Genomic DNA, 21,872 nt, shown 5'->3' on the forward strand with positions numbered 1-21,872 from the left:
ATTTTGACCACGGACACTCTGAGAAAAAGGACAGTTCTTTTCCATAGGAAGGAAAGCACTGAGTCCCAGTGTTTTAAAAGCAGGGGAGAGGGCCCCCCAAGAGGCCAAGGGCAGCCAGACTTGTCTGCTCTAGCAGCTTTCTCTTGGGAGCAAACCTTCATTGTAAGGAATTTGAAAGGTGGAATTCCAATCAGAAACCTAGTCAAGATAGGTGTTTTTTGTTATACGAAAAGCATGTGGTCCAAGCATTTCTGCAAGAAGATGAGAGGTGGCCACCCTTAGCCCAAGCCAGCCGGTGTCTCTAGTGGCACCTTTCGTCTAGGGTTGTCCTTGGACACAGGGCATTTTGGAGGTGAAATGTCAATTTTGGCTGTGGATGCCTGGACAGGAAGAAGAGTTCTCTTCAGTAGGAAGGAAAGCACAGAGCCCCAGTGTTTCAGAGGCACATGAGTGCCAGCCCTCAGGAAGCCAAGGCCAGACAGACTTGTCAGACCTGGCAGCTTTGTCTGGGAGCTATCCTTGGATATAGGGAATTCTGGAGGCAGATTCCCAATTTTGGCCATGGGCACCTGGTCGAGATGTATGTTTTTTTTCCCATAAGAAAGAAAAGCATATGGTTCCAGTTTCTCAAAGGCAGATGAGAGGTGGCCCCCAGTGGCCATGGCAGCCAGATCTGTCTGTCCTGAAAGATTTCATCCGGGAACAATCTTTGCATATCGGGAAATTTGGAGGAGGAATCCCAATGGACAGTTCTCTCCCAATAGGCAGGAAAGCCCAGAGCCCCAGTATTCCTTGATCAGGTGCTTCATCTTTGCCACTTGTCCACTTGATTGGGGACTCTATCGGGTGTGTAATTTCCAGTGTATTACCAGAGTATTGCCAATCTGTTGTACAACCTTTGAAATAAAATGGGCTCTGCTGTCTGAGGAGATGACGGCCGAACCCCAAATCGTGGTACAATTTCTTTGCTCAATACCTTGATCACCTCTCGAGCTTCAGCAGTTCTAGTGGGAAAAGCCTCAGGCCATCCTGAGAAGGTGTCAGTTCATACCAATAAATAACAAACCCCCGTTCTCTTGGGAGTCAATCGTCCCAAGCAGATAGAAGAGCAGCCCCTGGCCCCCAGCCCTCTTGCTCAGCATTGCAGTTTCCTGCTCACAGCCTTGGGCTCCCTGCAATCCTGCCCTCAAGGATCTGCTCTCAGCAGTGCCTGCGCAGCCTTGGGCACTGCCTGCCCTCAGTGGGGCCCAGGGATGCTCCAAGGGACTTGGAGTTTTGCTTCTGACTCCTTGAGCAGCTTCTGCAACCTTCTCTCAGTGCCTGGGGGTCCTGGACACAGCCCCAAATCCACTGTGGGGCTGATGAAAATACAGAAAGCCATTTGGGGCTCCTTGTCTTCTTTCAATTGTCTTCAAGACGGTTGAAATGAGGAGATGTGGTCTCAGTAGCTTTACACGAACTAAAGGATGTCCCAGCAGCATTATCTGCAGAGATCCCCCTTTTGTTCCCTTCTGTGTGGCTGCAGCAGCAATGTCTGTGTGCAGAGCTGGGGCAGATCAGTGCTGGCACAGCAGCTGTGCCCAGCAGCAGCAGCACTTGGTGTTGCCAGTGCTGCTGCTGTGGCCCTGCCCCGCTGCCCTCCTGGCCCTGCTGTTGCTGTAGGGCCTGAGTGCTCTCGGGGCCGGGCACAGGGCTGGGGGTGGCAGTGCCGGGGCTGCAGCAGGGACAGGCCATGGGCACTGCTGGGGCAGCGCTGACGCCTCAGGCCAGGGCCTGGGGGCTGCAGGCTCCTTGCCCAGGCTCTCTCCAGAACACGGCCAGGCCAAAGCTCAGCACAGAAAAGCCCCGTCAGCAGCCCCAGGCTGGCCGTGGGCAGGCTGGGGGCAAACAGCATCACACCACAGGAATGTCCCTTGGGGAGCAGGATCATCCTCCAAGTGCTTCAGGAATTGTCTGCAGGCTCCTGCAGGACCTCCTGCTGCTCCCTTGCCAGAGGCACCACAGGCCGGGGGGCACATCTGCCCTGCTGTGTCTGCCTGTGGGGCTCCCTGCTCTGGGCAATGAGGAGGGGCTGCAGAGGCTCTGCAGGACTGACAGGATGGGCTCTGGGGCTGTGAGGAGATGCTGAGGGACCTGGGCTGCTGCACCTTCTCAAGAGGAGGCCCAGGGCTCATCCTGCAACTGCCCCAAGGGGGGTTTCAGAGAATCACAGGATCAGCAAGGTTGGAAAAGGCTTTGGAGATCATCAAGTCCAACCTGTGCCCTGACACCACCTTGTCTCCCCTGAGCCTCCTCTTCTCCAGGATAAACAACCCCAGCTCCCTCAGCCACTCCTCACAGCACTTGTGTTCCACACCCCTCAGCAGCCTTGTTGCCCTTCTCTGGACACGCTCCAGCCCCTACATGTCCTTCCTACATTGGGGGCCCAGAACTGGACACAGCACTCGAGGTGCAGCCTCAGTAGTGCCCAGCACAGGGGAAGAATCCCTGCCCTGCTCCTGCTGCCCACACCATTCCTGATCCAGGCCAGGAGCCATTGGCCTTCTTGCCCACCTGCCCACACTGCTGCCTCATGTCCAGCCTGCTGTCCAGCACTGCCCCACGTCCCTTTCTGCCTGCCCACTGTCCAGCCACTCTGTCCCCAGCCTGGAGCACTGCAGGGCTTGTTGTGGCCAAAGTGCAGGACCCGGCCCTTGGTCTTGTTCAGCCTCAGCCTGTTGGATTTGGGCCCTGGATCCAGCCTGTGCAGGGCCCTGTGCACAGCCCTCCTACCCTCCAGCACATCCACACTCACACCCAGCTTGGTGTCCCCTGCAAATTTGCTGATGCTGGACTCAATCCCCTCCTGCAGATCCTCAGTGCAGATATTGCAATCCACGCTGGCTGCCTCTGATCCCTGGGCCATCCTGGGGGTGCCCTGGGGTGGCTCTCAAGGGGATCTGTTCCATCCCCTTGCTGGGCACCCAGGGCAGGCTGACAGGCCTGCAGTTCCCCACATCCTCCTTCCAGCCCTTCTTGGGGATGGGCTCCCATTGGCACCTCCAGGCCTCTGGGCCCTCCCTGCTGAGCCAGGACTGAGGAGAAATGATGGAGAGCAGCTGGGGGAGCTCATCCAGCAGCTCCCTCATGGCCCTAGCATGGATCCCATCTGGTCCCAGAGACACCTGTGAGCATCTGAGTGGCTCAGCAGGTCCCCAGCTGCTTCCTGCTGGATTGCTGGGGGGCTCTTCTGCTCCCTGTGCCCATCCACCTGCTCAGGAGAATACTTGTCTTGAGAACAACCTGTCTTGTTATTGAAAACTGAGGCAAAGAAAGGGTTAAGTACTGAGTTGGGGAATAAGGTCTTTACCATTTGAAATTTTAAAGCAGGTATTTTTTATTCCACCTGGGTTTCATGGGGGATATTTTCACCAGTTCTTGTACCTGGTCTAGACAGGTTCTGTGTTAAAATACACTTAAATCCTACAAAATCACACTTCCGTCTGCACCCATTCCCCACTCACTCTCCACCTTTTTGCACTTCATATTAAAATTAGTCTTTAGTGCTGCCATGGCTCCTGGTGGTTTCAGTCAGGGGTCTTCTGGTGAAGTAAGAAGTCTCTCTCCATCTCTGAGCAGGCCCAGTGTAGGTTTGGCCAATTCCCAGGTCAGTTTGTCCTGGCCAAAACCAGGAGCCTGGTTCTTGCTGGTTTCCTAATCAACTCATTCTGCTTTATTTGGTCTTCTCAATGCCTAAGTCCTGCTTAACTGAGTTTTAAAAATAAATGTCTCTATGAACTTTACCTAGCAACCAAATGCCTATGTCTTTTGGTAATTGTTTCTCCTTACAAGTGACACTCCTATGTGTTCTGGGACAAGATGTTTCTCTACATTTACAAAATTGCTAAATAAGCCATATATAATTCTCTTCTCCCCTTCACCTGTTTAAGCACATTATATGCTTCTAAAATTCTGAATTATCATATGCATATATGCTTTCTCTATTAATCAACCCATTTTCTTCTAAGTGGTGCAAATTCTTTTGCTTCCTAATGTAATTATCATATTCTCTATTACTATCTTTAACTAGTTGATTAAAAACCACAATAGACCATTGTGGTCATCCTTCTGAACAGTTTTAAATTCTAAAAAAATAATAACAAAAAAAAGCGCCCAAAACTTAAACCAACTAGAATTTCTAAAACTATCATAGGATGACAGAATTGGTTTAGAAACCCTGTTGCAGTAGGAAACCATCCAAAAATGCATCCCACCAGTGGTGAGATGTGTCTTTTTTCATCTTTCTAAAGACTCTCCTTTGAGTCTCTGTGTTATGGTGTACTGTAATTTTTAACACCTGCCTCAGAGATTTATCAGAGTTCCATGCAGTTTGCTCTTTGGTCTTGTCTGCTGTGAAGGAGGTGAGGAGCACTTGCAATGGTCTTTCCCACTGTGCTTCCAAAGCCTTTTCTACAAGAGACTTTACACAGACATAATCTCCAGGTTGCACATTATGTACTGCTCTGTGCAGTCCCCTACACCGGGTCCCCAAGACATGTTTTTAATATTGTTGAGTTGTTTTCCTAGGGCTAGTATATATTCTGTTATAGGCTCTTCCTCTGCTTGTGATGATGTTTCCTTCTGCACCTCACAGGGTCGCCCATACAGGATCCCAAAGGGACTCAGTCCTTCCTTTGCCCTTGGCTTAGTTCATGTGTGTAAGAGAGCTGAAGGGAGAGACTGAGGCCAAGGCAGGTTGGCCTCCTGTCCTCATTTCACCATTTGCTGCTTGATCAGGTGCTTCATCTTTGCCACTTGTCCCCTTGATTGGGGACTCTATGGGGTGTGTCATTGCCAATCTATACCCAGAGAATTGCTAATCTGTTGTACAACCATTGAAATAAAATGGGCTCTTCTGTCTGAGGAGGTGACGGCTGGAACCCCAAATCGTGGTACAATTTCTTTGATCAATACCTTGACCACCTCTCGAGCCTCAGCAGTTCTAGTGAGAAAAGCCTCAGGCCATCCTGAGAAGGTATCAGTTAATACCAATAAATAACAAACCCCCGTTTTCTTGGGAGTCCCAAAAAATCAATTTCCCATTGTTGTCCAGATCCATTCCCTCTCCCAGTATGACCCATTTCTGGCTTTGGAGTGTTTTTGAGATTAGTCTGGAGGCAGAGATCCCACTGTTGGGTTACTTGCCTTACTGTAGTGTATCACTTTCTAGCTAGGATGCCCCGAGCCAAGTGCTTATGCAGGGCCTCTATTCCCCAAAGCCTCTTCTTATGCTCTTCCTTTCCTATAGACCATATCAGATGGCTGGGTATGATTGCCTTTCCTTCTGGAGTGAAGGCCCAACCTTCTTTATTGTATGCCCCCTTCAGATCTGTGATTGGTTTTGGATCCTCTTTGTCATAATTTGGCTTACCCTCAAGAGAAATTTTTCCATCTGGAATTCAAGCTCCTTTTCCTATCTCTTTGATGCTTCTTTTGCCTCTCTGTCCACCAGCTTGTTTCCTTTTTCTAATTCTGAGTTTGCTTTTTGATGTGCTCTGATGTGCAGGATTGCTATTTTCTTTGGGAGCTGTTCTGCCTTTCATAATCTCAGGATTTCTTTTGGAGCATCTTTTAGATCCAGGCGGCTTGAGCACGTTGCTTCAATGGTTTCCAAGCAGTCCTGGTGTCCTGTTCCCCTGTGTTTCCACTGAGGAAAGAAGCTGCATTGACAATGTTAGTGACCACAATCTCCACATCATCCTGTTCTACCATTATGGCTTGAGACCTCAGGAATCCCTGTGGAGGAAGCCAATGCCCACCCTTCACTTTTAATACTGCAGACCCTGTATGGGACACCAGCACAGTCATTTTCTGTCCCAAGGTGAATTTCCCTGCCTCTTTGATGTTCAGCACCACGGCTGCTACCGCACCCAAGCACCCTGGCCATCCTTCTGCAGTTGCATCCAATTGCTCAGAAATGTAGGCACTGCCCCACGGTGTGGTCCCAGATCTTGTGCTGATATTCCTGGGGTGATCCCCTGTTTCTCATGAGAAAACCAAAAGAAAGGCTCACTCACGTCAGGGAGCCCCAGGGCTGGAGCTGACATTAGGGCCTTGTTCAGTAGTTCCAAGGCCCGTGGAGCTGGTTTATCCCATTGGAGATGCTTCTGCTCGGTGTTGATCAGTGCATACAGGGCTGAACAAGCAGTCCATAATTACAGATCCAGAGGTGACACGACCCGGTCATTCCCAGAGAAGTTCTCAGCTCCTTTACAGTCTGTGCCTTTGGTGTTTGGCATGTAGCCTCCTTCCAGGCTCATCCTAAGGTCCTTTGCCCAGCACTTATCTCACAGCCCAAGTAAATGACTTCTCTCTGCATTATCTGGGCTTTCTTCTTGGACACTTGGTACCCTTGGAGTCCTAAAAAATTCAAGAGTCTCACGGTCCAAGCCATGCAAGTATCTTCTGTTTCAGTGGCAATCAGGATGTCATCTAGGTCTTGTAGCAATCTTCCTTTCCCAGGTGGGGTTTTCAGACCCTTGGCAAGTTAATTGCCAAATATGGTGGGGGAATTTATGAGGCAGTCCAGTCCAGCTGAGTTGAGTTCTTTGTCCAGTTTTAGGATTTTCCCATTCAAAGGCAAATATCTTTTGCCTGGCTTCATGGAGAGGGAGGCAAAAGAAAGCATCCTTCAAATCTGAAACAGTAAACCAAGTTAGTTCTGGTGTTAATACTGTTAACAAAGTATATGGATTCACTACTACGGGATATAAATCCTCGACTGTTTTACTGACTGCTCCAAATCCTGGACTACTCTCTACCTGCCATCAGGTTTCTGGAGCGGTAATATGGGAGTGTTGAAATCAGATTTGCATTCTCCTCACAGGCCCATATTTTCCTTACCGGATTGATTCCTTCCCTAATCTTCTTTCTTTAAGAGATATTGTTTTATTCTTACTGGTCCTTGTCCCTCCTTGAGCTTTACCTCTACTGATGATGCACTTTTGGCTCTTCCTGGCTTCTCCATGGCCCACACAGCACACTTGGGCTATGATGTCTTCACTGATTTTTCCTTCTATGGCAACATCAACTAAAAGTAAACTCGTTTTTTGAATGTATTGCTGAGCATCTACCTCCAGAGTAATCTCCCCTTTTTACAGATCTGATTACTGCATTTAATTGTTCAAGTCAATCCCTTCCCAGGAGTGTGTGTGGTGAATTAAGCATTTATAAAAATTTGTGTATACCTGTTTTCTTTCCCAATTTCTATTTTAGTGGTTCACAAAAGGAAGCCTTTTCAGTTTGGCCAATGCCTCTTTTAACTGTAATATGATTTTCTTCCACCAGTGTTTAAGCTTTGTTTAAAAGTGAATATATTGCCCACGTATCAACTACAAATTTCACTTGGTTTTGCTCCACTCCCTCCACACAATTTCCTTCCAATGGGTCAGTATCCATCCCAAAGGACTTCTCTTGGACACTTCTTTACTCTGCTGGCTCCCCATTGTAATTGTAGTTATTGACACAAGAGGACAGTGTTACCACAAAAAGGCTCCAAAGTTCTACTTGGATATGCTTTCAAGAGGATCTCTGAAACCTAATTACTCAGAACCAAAATTCCCACCACCAAAAATAAAGGAAAAGTACCAAAGACCATATATCCATCTGCCTGTTGACAGAATTCTGCAACAAACACAATTTTGATAGCAGCAAGGATTAGAGCAGCAAAAGGACAGACAAAACTGACAATACCTTGGGTTGTGCTCGAGCTACCCCAAAGCTCACAGCAGCCACCCTGCGTGCTCAGCAGAAATCCCCTTTTGCCACCTTTCCAAGACCTTTTCCCAACCATCAGCGCTTTCTGTCAGATGTCTCTGACACGCTGCCTTCGCCAGGCGTGGGCGTTCCAGCGTCTCACAGGCGTCCCTGGGCCCTCCCTTCATTCCAGTCAAACACCCCTGCCCTGCCCTGCAGAAGGTTCTTGTTGTCCTCCGCAGCAGCGGCCGGGGAGCGGAGGTCCTCCGGACAGACCCGGCCGCGGCTGGGAGTGTCCACTTCCCGCTGGCTCCTGCAGCCAGGCCCAGAGATCCGAGCCACGGCACCAAAACTGAGCTGCACAATGAGGACTTTACAATTCAAACTGTAAAGCAGGTATGTTTTATTTCCAGCTGGGACACACGGGGGATTTTCCACCATACCTGCGTAGCTGGTTGAGACAGGTTTAAGGTTTAAATACACTCAGATCCCACAAAACCACCCCTCCCAGCCCACCCATTCTCTGCCCACTCTCTGCCTCCTTGCACTTCATATTATAATTAGTCTTCTCTGGTGCCATGGCTCCTGGTGGTTGCAGGCAGAGGTCTTCTGATGAAGTAAGAGGTCTTCCTCAGTAGTTCACTGTTTGACCTCTGCCTCTGGACAGGTGCAGTGAAGGTTTGGCTCATTTCCAGGTCAGTTTGTTCTGGCCAAAACCAGGAGCCTGGTTTTTACTGGATTTTTAAGCCACAGGTTCTGTTTATTGAGTTTTCACAACACCTGAGTCTTGCTTTACTGAGTTTTCACAATATACACAATATACATCTTATCTCTACGGCCTTTACCAAGCAACTAAATTCTTATGTGTTCTGTTACAAGTTATTTTCCTGCTTTTAAAAGATTGCTAAATAAGCTGAATATTTCTGCTTCCCCTCCAGCTGCTTAAGTCCAATAAATATTTCTAAAATTCTGAATTTTCATATCTATATGTTTCCCATATCAAACTGGCCTATAATTACCAGGATCCTCCTACCCACTCTTCTTGTGAAAGCACAACACTTTGGCCAGCTTCCAGTACTCTGGAACCTCACCAGTGAGCCAGGACTGTTGGTCAATGATGCAGAGCAGCTTCACAAGCTCATCTGCCAGCTCCCTCATCACCCTGGGCTGGATCCCATCTGGGCCCATGGATTATGAACATCCAAGGGGCTCAGCAGTTCTCTGACTGCCTCCTCCTGGAGAACAGGGGCACCAATCTGCTCCCTGACACCCCTCCATGATCCACACTGGGGAATGGCCACATGAGTGTGGGGAATGTGGGAAGGGCTTCAGCTGCAGCTCCCACCTGATCACCCACCAGGTGATCCACACAGGTGAGAGGCCCCACGAGTGTCCTGAGTGTGGGAAGAGGTTTCAGAGCAGCTCACATCTCCTCCTGCACCAGCAGATTCACACAGAGGAGAGGCCCTTCCGCTGCCCTGACTGCAGGAAGGGCTTCAAGCACAGCTCCCACCTTGTCAGGCAACAGTGCATCCACACTGGGAGAGGCCCTGCAAGTGTGGGGAATGTGGGAAGAGCTTCAGCACAAGCTCCAGCCTGATCTGCCACCAGAGGATCCACACCAGGGAACAGCCCTATGAGTGTCTCCAGGGTGGGAAGAGCTTCACCCAGAGCTCTCACTTGACCAGACACCAACAGAGCCACCAGTAAGAGAAGCCCTGCGAGTGCCCTGACTGCAGGAAGGGCTTTGTGCACTGCCCCAGCCTCATCCCCCATCAGAGGACCCACACTGGCAGAGCCCTGGTGACCCACATTCACTGTGAGCCATGATGGGAGGACACTTGGCTGGTTCTCCTTTTGGTTTGACCCTCATTTTCTTCTGATTTATCTCCATCCCTTACAAACATCTGAAACTGGACCAAAAAGAAAGAAAATTATCAAGGATGTGTATAGTTCCATCATTTGAGGGGGAATTTAGGGTTTGGGGACATATTCTGGAAAAATTGTGGGTTCTTGGGGGATTTGGGGCAGTATTCTCCATCTCTTTGCTTTCCAAAAGCCAAGACGGATTGATCTGTCACCTCAAAAGGACTCAGTCCCACTTAAAAAGCCTCAATCTTACCCCTAAAGGCCTCAATCCAATTCAAAATGTCTTGTTCCCATGTCAAAAATTCAGTCCTATGACAAAACAACTCAATTCCACAGCCTCCAGGGTGCAATGGGTTTGGAAGGAGACTGGGAGAAATGGGATCCAAATTTGAGGGTGTGGGATGGGGATTGTGGGGGGCTGGGTGGGTGGGATGTATTTTGATAGTAAAGAAAACTTTCCGAATTATTGATTTCTGCCCTGTTCATTTTCCATCAGTTCCAGTTTGTTTTTCAGAGTGCCACCTTCTCAGCTCATTGTGTTTGTGTCCTCCTTTCTCTCCTGCCTTTTTCTGCCTGCTCTGTTTCTCTCACAGTGTCTCTCTTGAGCCAGGGCAGCTCCCACCAAAGATCCTCCCCTGATTTAATTCCCAATCCATGAGCTACAACAACCATGGGTGAAGTTATGAAGGCTGGCAGTGAAATGTCACTGTAAGATCTTGCTTCACTGGGCTTTTGGCTCCTTGTGAAGAGCTTTGCCTTCAAGGGCAGGAACATCTTTTCCTGGCTGGGATCTGGGATTGCAGACCCTGGCAGTGTGTGCCATGGATCCCAGAGGGGCATTCCCGAGGCTCCCAGGGTGCTGCTCCTGCCGTGCCTCCCAAGGAGCTGTGCAGGGCCAGGGGACAAGGTCCAGCAGCTGTGCTTGTTCTGCAGTGCCACAACAGCCCCTGGTTCCAGGAGTTTCCACACTTTCAGCAGCGGTTCCTTGGTTCCAATGATGCCCTGCTGTGTCACAAGGGATATTTGGGGTCATCAAGTCCTTCAGTGTCACAAAGGCCTGCCTGGTTCCATGAGCTTCCAGTGTCCCACTGGACTCCTTGGATGGGCAGTGTGACAATGGACCATTGGCTCCGTGCAGCCCCGCTGGGGCACCATGGACTCCTTGGTTCCAGGAGGTTCCAGTGCTGCCACCACGGTCTCCTTGGACCCACAGTGTCACAGTGGCCCACTGGATCCACATGGCCCTGGTGTGTCACAGTGGCCCCTTGGTTCCAGGGGACCCCAGGGTCACAGTGGGCTCCTTGCTTCCATGTCCCCCCTCAGTGTCACAATGGCCCCTTCGTTCCATGAGGAACACAAAAGCTTTGTAGGAACATGGAGCAAATCCTGCTGAACACACCTGGGAACATCTGTCTGCTTTCAAAAGAAAGGTGAAAGGTGAGGATGGCACCAGCAGCTTCCATCTGCAACAGAGATCCAGGGAAGGGACAGGGACAGAGAATTCAGCTGAAAGACTCAGAGAATTCTGCTCACAGAGATAATTTCTGCTCACACTGTCCCTTGTAGAAAGGTGACATCATTCCAGGCAGCCTGGACTGAGTATGTGGTTCCTGAGTGGGGTTTGTTGTTCAGGAAACCTGCTCAGGCTTTTCCATTCTTTCCTTACCAGGAAGAAAACTTCTCCTGGGCCTGTGTGCAGGCAGAGCCCTGAGGAGAGCAGCTGGGACATGGTGCAATGGGCTGGGACATGGAGCTGCAGAGCTCAGGGGACAAGGTTCTGATGCAGGGCACAGGGATGTCAGTCCCAGGTGGGCCATGTCAGACATGGTGAGGTTGGGGTGAGGAGCAGGTTGTCCAAACAGGGTCAGCCCTAAAGGGGCTCATCCTTCTCTGTGCCCAGACCTCCTAAGGAGACATTCAGCATCAAGATCACCTGGGGAATGCTTCAGTCACCTCTTCTCTGAACTGAAAACTAAAAAGATACTCACTTGATTGAAGATAAAAAGTCATGAGGTGCACTTTGAAATCTTCCTCCCTAAAAGAACTACAAATGGACTTCATCGAGCTGCACAGGCCCTGGAGGCTTGAAGACAATTGAAGGAAGACAAAGAGCCCAAAAGAGATTTCTGTATTTTCATCAGCCCCACAGTGGATTTGTGTTGAGCCCAGGACCCCCAGGCACTGAGAGAAGGTTGCAGAAGCTGCTCAAGGAGTCAGAAGCAAAACTCCAAGTCCCTTGGAGCATCCCTGGGCCCCTCTGAGGGCAGGGAGTGCCCAAGGCTGCGCAGGCACTGCTGAGAGCAGATCCTTGAGGGCAGGATTGCAGGGAGCCCAAGGCTGTGAGCAGGGAACTGCAATGCTGAGCAAGGCCTGGGCTGGCTGCAGGGAGCAGAAAGGCCAAGCCCTGAGCCCAGGCTGGGACAGCAGGGCCTGTCCCTGGCGGGTGGCTCGGGGCTGTTTGTGGGGCAGGGGGATGGCAGGGGCAGCAAGGACAAATGGCATCAACCTGTGGGACACTCCAGATCCTCATGGAACCAAGGGCCAGGGTGACCCTGTGGGAAGTTGTGGAACCAAGGGATCATCACGGCACTGCTGGGGCCCATGGAACCAAGGGGCCAGGGTGACTCTGTGGGGCCTCATGAAAACAAGAGGCCACTGTGAGCCTGCAGGGCTGTAACAGCCCAGAAAACCTAAATGCTGGGGGGAACCAAAGGTTTCTTTACTTGCGTTTGCTACAAAGGAGGAACACCAGCTAGGTATTCTCAACAGTGATAGATGCAAAGAATATTCTTGGTAGGAAGGAACCCACAAGGATCACCAAGTCCAGCTCCAAAGTGAATGGCCCACACAGGGATTGAACCCACAACCTCTGTGATGAGCACCACGCTGTAACCAACTGAGCTAGGAGGTCAGAGTGACACAAAATTTTACTGGCAAAACACAGACAATCAAGGAACTTTGGCAAAGAGTTTAATACAACATCCAGTTCAACATGAAACTCTTATCATAGCATTAACTTCATTAACTTAGCCCATTTGAGCTAAAAACCTTTAACCCTTAAGATGATAAGGATTAACTCAACAATGTCCCAGGTAAGTAGGATTAGAAGAAGTAATGGAGAACAACACAAAGACAGCAGATCTGTAGAAAGACACACATACAGGTACCAGCTGCTCGGGTTCCAGCGTCGCTCACAGAGGAGCCCCAGGAGAAGGCAGCAATCAGAGCATGGGCTGGCCTCGTGCTCCGGCTTTTAACCCCCTGGGCCTCCATGGGGCCGCCCTTTGGGTGGGACTTCCAGTTGCTTGTCCAATCAGAGTCGGGGTAGGCAGCAGCTGCTGTGTGATTGATTGTCAGCTCAGCCAATCAGAGCTGGGTTAATTACAGCCCTGCTGTGTGATTGACAGCTCAGCCATGCTGGGGGCAGGGCTCCATCCCACCACGGACCAAGGCCTGGCCCGGCCCTGGCCCCACACGGGCATTCCGAGCATCCCAAGGCGTCTCGGGACATGGATCTCATCCAGCCTCTGACAGTGACCACAGTGACACTGCGGAACCTCATGGAGCCATGGGTCAGTTGTGACAATGCGGCTCCAAGGACACCACAGTGACACTGCGGAACCTCATGGAACCAAGGGGCCATTGTGACACTGTGGTGCCTCATGGAATCAAGGAGACCATTGTGAAACTCGGGGTTCCCAAGGTACCAAGGGTCCGTGGTGACCTTGTGCAGCTCGTGGTGTCACATTGGAGCCACTGTGACACAGTGAGGGTTCATGGAGCCGAGGGGCCATTGTGACACATCAGGGCTTTGTGGAACCACAAAGCCACTCTGACACTGAAAGGCCTCATGGAAGCAAGGGGCCATTGTGACGCTACAGAAGCAAAAGGGAACATTGTGACACTCCAGGGCCTCATGGAACCAAGGAGAGCATTGGGACACTGTGGGGTCCCACAAAACCAAGGGAACATGGAACAGCTCTGGCTGGCTGGGCCTCCTGGGGACCACCTGACAGGTCTGGCTGACCTTGGCATGTTGAGGGCTGCTCCTCCTCTGCCCCTGGAGCACTGGGGCTCTGGGCTTTCCTTCCTATGGGAGAGAGCTGTCCTTCTCCTCCAGGGGCCCATGGCCAAAACTGGGATTCCTCCTCCAAATTTCCTGATGTGCAAAGATTGTTTCCAGATGAAATCTGTCAGAACAGACAGATCTGGCTGCCGTGGCCACCGGGGGCCACCTCTCATCTGCCTTTGAGAAACTGGAACCATATGCTTTTCTTTCTTATGGGAAAAAAACATCCATCTTGACCAGACACCCATGGTCAAAATTGGGAATCTGCCTCCAGAGTTCCCTATATCCAAGGGTACCCCTCAGACAAAAGCTGCCAGGACTGACAAGTCTGTCTGGCCTTGGCTTCCTTAGGGCTGACACTCATGTGCCTGGGAAACACTGGGGCTCTGTGCTTTCCTTCCTACTGAAGAGAACTCTTCTTCCTGTCCAGGCAACCACAGCCAAAATTGACATTTCACCTCCAAAATGCCCTGTGTCCAAGGACAGCCCCTAGACGAAAGGTGCCACTAGAGACACCAGCTGGCTCGGCCTAAGGGTGGCCACCTCTCATCTTCTTCCAAAAATGCCTGGACCACGGTTTTTTCTTATAGGAAAAAAAATCCATATTGACTAGGTGTCCATAGCTGAAATTTGGATTCCACCTCTAAAATTCCTTACATCCAAGAATTGCTCCCAAGAGAAAGCTGCCAGAGCAGACAAGTCTGGCTGCCCTTGGCGGCTTGGGTGTCCCTCTCACCTGCTTCTGAAACACTGGGGCTCTGTGCTTTCCTTCCAATGGAAAAGAACTGTCTTTCTTCTCAAAGTGTCCATGGTCAACACTGAGATTCCTCCTCCAAAATTCCATCTGTACAAGGATTCCTCCATGACAAAAGCTGCCAGGACAAACAGGCCAAGCTGCCTGGCTTGGCCTCCCAGGAGCCAGCTCTCTCCTCTTCTGCCTTTGAAACACTTGGGCTCTGAGCTTTCCTTCCTGTAGAAAAGAACAGTGGCTCTTATCTATGTAGAAATTGTTGAAACTAGGATTCCACCTTCAAAATTCCCTATATCCAAGGGTTGTTTTCAGACAGAAGCTACCAGGACAGAGAGGCCTGGCTGGCCTAGGCCTCTGATGACAGCCTTTCTTCTGGCCCTGAAACACCAGTGCTCCATGCTTTCCTTGCCATTAAAAAAACCCGTCATTCTCCTCTGGGTGTCCATGTCTGAAATTTGGATTCCACCTCTGAAATTCTGTATATCCAAGGGCTGCTCCCAGGCAAAATCTGCCAGTACTGTCAAGTCTGGCTGGCCTTGGCCTCTGGTGACTGCCCCTGCCACCCTGGGGCTGGGTTCTTTCCTTGCTGTGGAGATCACAGGGACACTGTGGGGACCTCATGGAACCAAGGGGATCCTTGTGGCACCACTGGACCCCATGAAACCAAGGGACCACGGTGACACAGCGGGGCTCCATGGAACCCAGAGACCACTGTGCCTCTGTGGGGCCTTATGGAACCATGGAGACCATTCAGAGCCTTCAGGGCCCCGTGAGACCAAGGGGACATTGTGACACCTCAGGGCCTCATGGAAGCAGGGACCATTGGGATACTGTGGGGCCCCTGGAACCGAGGGAACATGGAACAGGTCTGGCTGGCTTGGCTGCCCAGGGGCCCCCGACAAGTCTGTCTGATCTTGGAGTGTCAAGGGCTACCCCTCTTCAGCTCCTGGAGCCCTGGGGCTCTGTGCTTTCTTTGCTATGGAAAACAACCATCTGTTGCCATGAATTTTCCTGGTTTGCTAAGCGTTCATATTAAAGGAGAAACGTGCAGTTTCTCACGCTGGTGAATTGTAAACACAGGACCATGTTTTGTAAATATTGGCAATGTTATGAATACTTTCTCCAAGAGAAGGGGAGGCTGAATGACAGCCTCCTGGACCAATGTGACAGGAGAGGTGGCGATACCCTTCTCCAATCCATGGTCACCTTGACACAGATATAAAATGGAAAAATAAACTAAGGGCAGGGTCTTCTGCCCTGCTGCTCTGATGCACCCAGATCTGTGTCCCCAGTCTGTTTTCCTGGTTGGGCCTCCACGGTGATAACTGGCGCCCACGTGGTCAAGTTGCAAGCTAGTGAGGAAAGAAAAAAGAAGAAAAAAAAAAAAAAATCTGCCTTCTACAGCTGCAAAAAGAAGAAACCCACGATGTTCTCAGAAGAACGATTGATGATGGAACTGCTCCACTCCTTTTTGTTGTCCTGTGACGCTGACTTGACCAGGAAACACGTGAGAGAACTGCTTAGCTGGGGAAAGAAACTTGGAATTTTTTATACTGCTGAAAAGGCACTTTATATTGGCCCATGGAGAACCCTGGGAAAAAGCCTTTTCTCTGCCGTCCTTGACGGAAACTCTAAGGCAGGCACTCTTTTACGGGCATGGACAACAGTCTTCCCACTTTTAAAAGAGGCTGGGGAGGACTTTGAAGTTGATTCTGGGTTTTCGACACAGAGCAGAGGCTCCCCTGCGAGCTCCGTCGCTTCTGACGAGGGTTGCTCTGATGCAGGGTTGGAGCCGATGCAGGAGACCCCCACCCCCATGTCGGGGGTTGGGCGCGCCCAGCGGGGTTTTTGGAAGGGCGGGGAAGCCTTTTTCGGTCCGCTCCCCGCGCGGTTTGCCGGGCGGGGAGCTGGGGTGCCAAGGGGGCGGAGCGCTCGGCCTCGGGTCCCACGCCGAGCGCGGGGGATCGCCCGCGCCGCCCCGGGCCGCCGTGCCGCGGCGACCCCCCCGCTGCCCGCCACCGCTGCGGGGTCCGCCCTGCAGCTGCCGCGCGGAGCCGCGCCGCCTCGGGCCCCCTGCGGGGAGCCGGGGGGGCCGCCGTGCGCGCCGCCCCCGGCGCTGCCGGCGCCGCCCCCTGCCGCCGCCTCCCCGGCCCGCCCCGCCCCGCCCCGACCTGCTCCGCGCAGGATTTGGCAGGCGAGCCCGGCGGTGACGGCCCCTCCTTGCCCCGTCCCCCCGCCGCGCCAAATGCTGTGCGCGGGGTCGCCGCCGCCGGCGGTCCGTGCGGTGCCCGCAGCGGAGCCGCCGCCGCAGCCCACCGCGCCGCGCCCCGCCCCACGCGTCCGGTGCCGGTCCGGCGCCGCGGGGGGAGGGCTGGGCGCAACGCTGCCCGCCGCTGCGGGGCCACCCGCGATGGACAGCCCCCCCGCGCCGCCGCGCGGCCCCGCCGCATGCCCCCTCCGTTCAGAGGGGACGGGGCCGAGCGCTGGAGCCGCAGAGCTGCTGCCGGCTCTGGCCCCGGCCACCGACCCATCGGCTGATGGGGCAGGAGCTGAAAGCTGTGGCCGATCGGCCACGCCCCCCTGCCCAGCGCGACAATCGCCCCCCCGCTCAGAGAGGAGTCTGAGCGAGTCACTGTCCCCCGCCCGCCCCCCCTACGGGGCCGGGTCGGCTGTGGGAGATGATAACGGGGAAAAAGCGTTGTCTGATGTGCACGCTTTCCCTGTCGTGAAATCGGATGAGGCTTTTAGTCCGGCATCCCAGGTGAATCAGGCTGCTGACCTAAGAGAGCTGCTGCCTGAAGATGCAGCTTTGCCCAAGCCAGTTCAGGGAGCTGTGGACGTGGGTCCACAGAATCATAGCCATGATGACCCATCATGGGCAGTCCCGTTTCCCTTATCAAGGGACGTGGCAGAAGATAATATAAGCTTCACTGAGGCAATTCAATGGATCAGTGCAGAATTTGAGAATCTGATCTTTCCTTATGTAATAAGAGGTCTTGCAACAATGATGCTTGAACCTCAACAGGTTTTTACCTTTGAAAGAAATTGGAAATTCCTAGCTGGACAAATGGCTGTCAAAAATAGCCACCTGCCTCGAGATGATCGCTTGTTTGGGGTCGGAGTTGACCTACTTATGGGGAGGAGTCAATATGATTGCCCTGATGTGCAAGCTGGCCTTTCTTTCATTGTTTTAGATTCGTGCAGATACATAGGGATATCTGCATTGATAAAAACCAAGTTATCCTTCTCCCCAAAGGAAGACTTCTTAGACATAGCACAGAAGCCAGAGGAAGCTTTTAATGAATTTATATCGCGTCTGATGCATTTTTTAAAGACGAGAGTCGAGGATATAACTTTGACAATGATAATTTTGGAGCAATTAGCAAGAAGCCATGCTAATTCTGCTTGCCAGAGGCTCCTGGAAACCATTCCAGAGACTTCTACTGTCCTGGAGATGGTCCAGACCTGTGCAGTTCTAAACACCTGTGATTCTATGGTGATGACCCCAACGGCTGCTTCACAGCCGGCAGAAAAGAGGCAGAATGCTGGACATGAGACACAGGCAGATATTCAGCCTAGTGGAGAACAGGAAAAGGAGGCACAGAAAGTGACTCCCTTGTTTTTCTGCGCACAAGGTGTGGGTCCAGACCATACTGCAGAAACTTGTAAAGCAGTGGGTCATGATGAGCCCACGCCAAGCCCGAAAACTCGGAGGCGAAGAAAAAGACGAAGACGTCAGGGGGACGAAACAGTTTCCCAAGCTCTAGAACAAGAGCAAAATTCTCTGGCTGGTGTACAGCCATCATCTCAAGTGTAGGAAGTGTTGATGTTGCCACATAGCTATGGTCAGTTTTCCTTGGACCTTGCAGTGGGTTTCTACGTCCACATCCTATGTTGCATGCATTCTTTGAGAAAAAGTCAATTGCTCAATTTGTGTTTTTTAAGTTCTCTATCCTCAGGTTCTGGGATCTTTGCCATGGAGGTGGCCGCTGAAAGTCTGCTGAGCTGCCTCAGGTGCATTGGACTGATCCTGTTTGATCCTGAAACCTTGTGCACCCTGTGCCACCCTAGTGCCACCCATCAGAGAAGCCTCTTCGAGATCTGATTAACATGGACATGGACTGGCATCCTCTCTTTTCCTATATGGCCTCCATAGAGACTTTGGATCCTGTGGAGCTGCTGGACAAGGACTGACTGAAGCAGTGTGATGCTGAGAGCCAGCGGACTGTTAATCATGGACTCAGAGGAATTGTTTGCTACGGCTCAGTTTTATGTATGGTAGCCATTGTGACCTCTGTGGGGAAAGGGCACGTTGTTTGGGGGTTGTGGTTTTTGGACAGAACTTTTGGGGTTCAGAATTTTGAATTGAGTGATTAATTTTTCTTGGAATGCTCCTGCCTTTTGCACCGTATATTCCCTTGTATCTTATAAAAATTTAAAAATATGAGGGTGTTGGTTGAATTATGTTAGACTATGCTCGAGATATTTTGAGCAGGTTATTGCAAGGGGTTCAGGGTGAAACCCTGGGTAGCAAAGGCAGAATCAGACCAACATGTAGCCCTCACACCGTCACTTAAATGAAGGTCGGTGAACTTTATACAGGTTTTTTTTTCTTTCTTTTTTCCTGTCATAGAATTGTTCATTTTTCTTTTTCTGTTTTCTTTTTAATATACTTAAAAGGGTGAGATGTTGCCATGAATTTTCCTGGTTTGCTAAGCGTTCATATTAAAGGAGAAACGTGCAGTTTCTCACGCTGGTGAATTGTAAACACAGGACCATGTTTTGTAAATATTGGCAATGTTATGAATACTTTCTCCAAGAGAAGGGGAGGCTGAATGACAGCCTCCTGGACCAATGTGACAGGAGAGGTGGCGATACCCTTCTCCAATCCATGGTCACCTTGACACAGATATAAAATGGAAAAATAAACTAAGGGCAGGGTCTTCTGCCCTGCTGCTCTGATGCACCCAGATCTGTGTCCCCAGTCTGTTTTCCTGGTTGGGCCTCCACGGTGATAACCATCCATCTTTTTAGATGCCCATTGCCAAAATTGGTACTATTCGTACAAAATTTCCTATAATCAAGGGTAGATCCCAGAACAAAAACCGCTGCAAGCTCCTGCTGGCCTTGGCCTCTGGTGCTCACCTCTCATCTGCTCCAGAAACTCTGGGGCTCTGTTCTTTCCCTCCTGTGGAAAAGAACCAACCTTCTTGTCCAGGGACCATGGCCAAATCTAGAATTTGGCCTTCTAAATTGCATAAATCCAAAGATTGTTCCAAGCCAAGAGCAGTGAGGACACAGAGGCTGGACTGGCCCTGTCCCCTGGTCATTTTATTGGACTATGAGCAGAATGTTTTCTATTGCCCTTGGAGAGGGCCCTGAGATCTCCTAAGGTGGGGTTTGGAGGCCTCAGGAACACAACCATTTTATAGGCACAACGGAGCTCTGTGCTCCTTGGGTTGGAGGATGAGGACAGTGGAGGAGAGCCATGAGAGTGTTTAAAGAGTGGTTTCAGAGATGGTGGATCCTTTTTACCTACTGGAAAACACCAGAGAAAAATGAATTAATGCCAAGTGTAGCTGGGGAGGCCCAGACTGGACACACGGAGAAAGGAATTTCCCACCCAGGGCAGGGCTGTGGTGCAACACATCCCCCAGCAGGAGTCTGGAGCAGCCCAAGGCTCTGTGTACCCAGGCAGAGGCAGGCAGGACGCAGAGCTGTCAGCAAAGGAAGGGCCCAGCCAGGTGGGGCAGCCGGGGGATGCCGACAGCCTGCAGGGACAGAGGCGCAGGGCATGGACACCGTAGCACAGCCTGGGCTGCACAGGGCACAGGCATGGGCAGCAGCTGAAAGGCCCTGACACAGCCAACTCCTGCAGCACTTGGGCCATGGCTGCTGGCCCTGGGCCTGAGGCATCAGGAGGGGACAAGTGACCCTTGCAGGCCTGGGGCCTCATTGCCTCCTTGTCCCTGCTCAGCAGCCTGGCAGGGGCCGCCCCATGGTGCTGCCCTTGGCATTGCACATCCCCACATCCCAGTGGCCCGGGAAGAGCCCTGAGCAAGGAGGGAGGGACAGGATCTGCCTTGGCAGGGGCTGGGGCTCAGGGCTTGGCCCTTGGCATTCCTGAAACACATCCAGGTTTGGTCAGCATCAGAGACACCTTTGCCTTGTTTGTGCCCACCTGTCCTCACTGCCTGCAGTGTTCTGCTCCTACTAGAACTTGGAGACACTTTCTCAGTCTTGTCTCTTAGTGGGACCAATTAAACTTGAAGAAACTTCAGTATTTTAATTCAATTTTGAGTTCTTGAGCAGTTTATTGAACACTCTCTCAAGGACTGAGTCTGATGTAAACAACACCAAATCCCCAAGAGGCTCATTAAAGTCCTTGAAATTTTTCTTTGCTGCTGAGCTGGGCCAGGCTCCTGACACAGGGCAGATTCTGGAAACCAGGAAGGGCTTTAAAAAGACATTTCTCCTGAGGAGACGCTCTTCTCCCAGCCCAGCAGGGCTGAGGGCACTGCCTGCAGGTACCGGAGAGGAATGAAGCAGACAGAGGCTCAAAGAAACTGGAAGGACATTTCTGAGATTATTCACAGAGAAATCTTCAAAAGTTTTGAAAATTTTGAACTTCTTCATGGAGAAATCTTCACCATTTGTGACACAGTCAGTCTGTGGCTGCAGGGATCTCCTCAAGCTGAGCCAGGACAGCACTGAGGTGACTGTAAGGATGGCTCTGCTGCCCTTGCTGCTTTGGGGGAGGATGTGCTCCAGAGCGGGGCTGCCCTGGGCACCGTCACAGGGACAGGGCAGGACGGCTCCTGCTGCCAGGGACGGCTGCAGGGGCTGAAGCTGGGGCTGCAGCCAGGGCTGCCCAGGGCTGTGGTGCAGAGCAGGTGCTGCAGCCCTGAGGGCTCTTGGCCAGCCCAGGGCATCTGCCACCTGCCAGGGGCAGCTCTCAGCCTGCCTGGGAGCTCCCATGGATGCTGGAGGGGAGCTGTGGGTGCAAGGAGTGGCTCCTGATAGGGCAGCTCCTGCTGCTGTGGAGAGGCTGCTTTGTGTGCGGGGCTGCTCAGAGCTCCAGCTCATTTCCAGCTCATGTCTGAGGGGACTTTTCATGAGCACATTCAGGGCAGGAGTTTCCTACTTGAGTCTCTGCTTTCCTGAATCTGTGCACCCACCTTTCCCTGGCTCAGCTTGGTGGGAATTGAAAGTTAGCTTTGCTGGGTAGAGGGTTAGGCTTTTAAAGCAACACACTGGGGTTTCCTGGGAACCAAAAAAAAGTGCCTGCACCCCCCCCAGCCTCCAGATGCATCCAGCATCCCCTTTCCATGGTGCCCAGGCCTGGGGGAGCTGTTCTTTAACCCCTGCAGCCCCGAGCAGCTGCAGGGCAGAGCTGGCCCAGGGCTGGGCTGGGCTCTGGCAGCACTGGCAGGGAAGGAACCCGGGGCC

This window comes from Prinia subflava, chromosome 27 (assembly GCF_021018805.1).
Source record: "Prinia subflava isolate CZ2003 ecotype Zambia chromosome 27, Cam_Psub_1.2, whole genome shotgun sequence".
In the NCBI taxonomy this organism is placed as follows: Eukaryota; Metazoa; Chordata; class Aves; order Passeriformes; family Cisticolidae; genus Prinia; species Prinia subflava.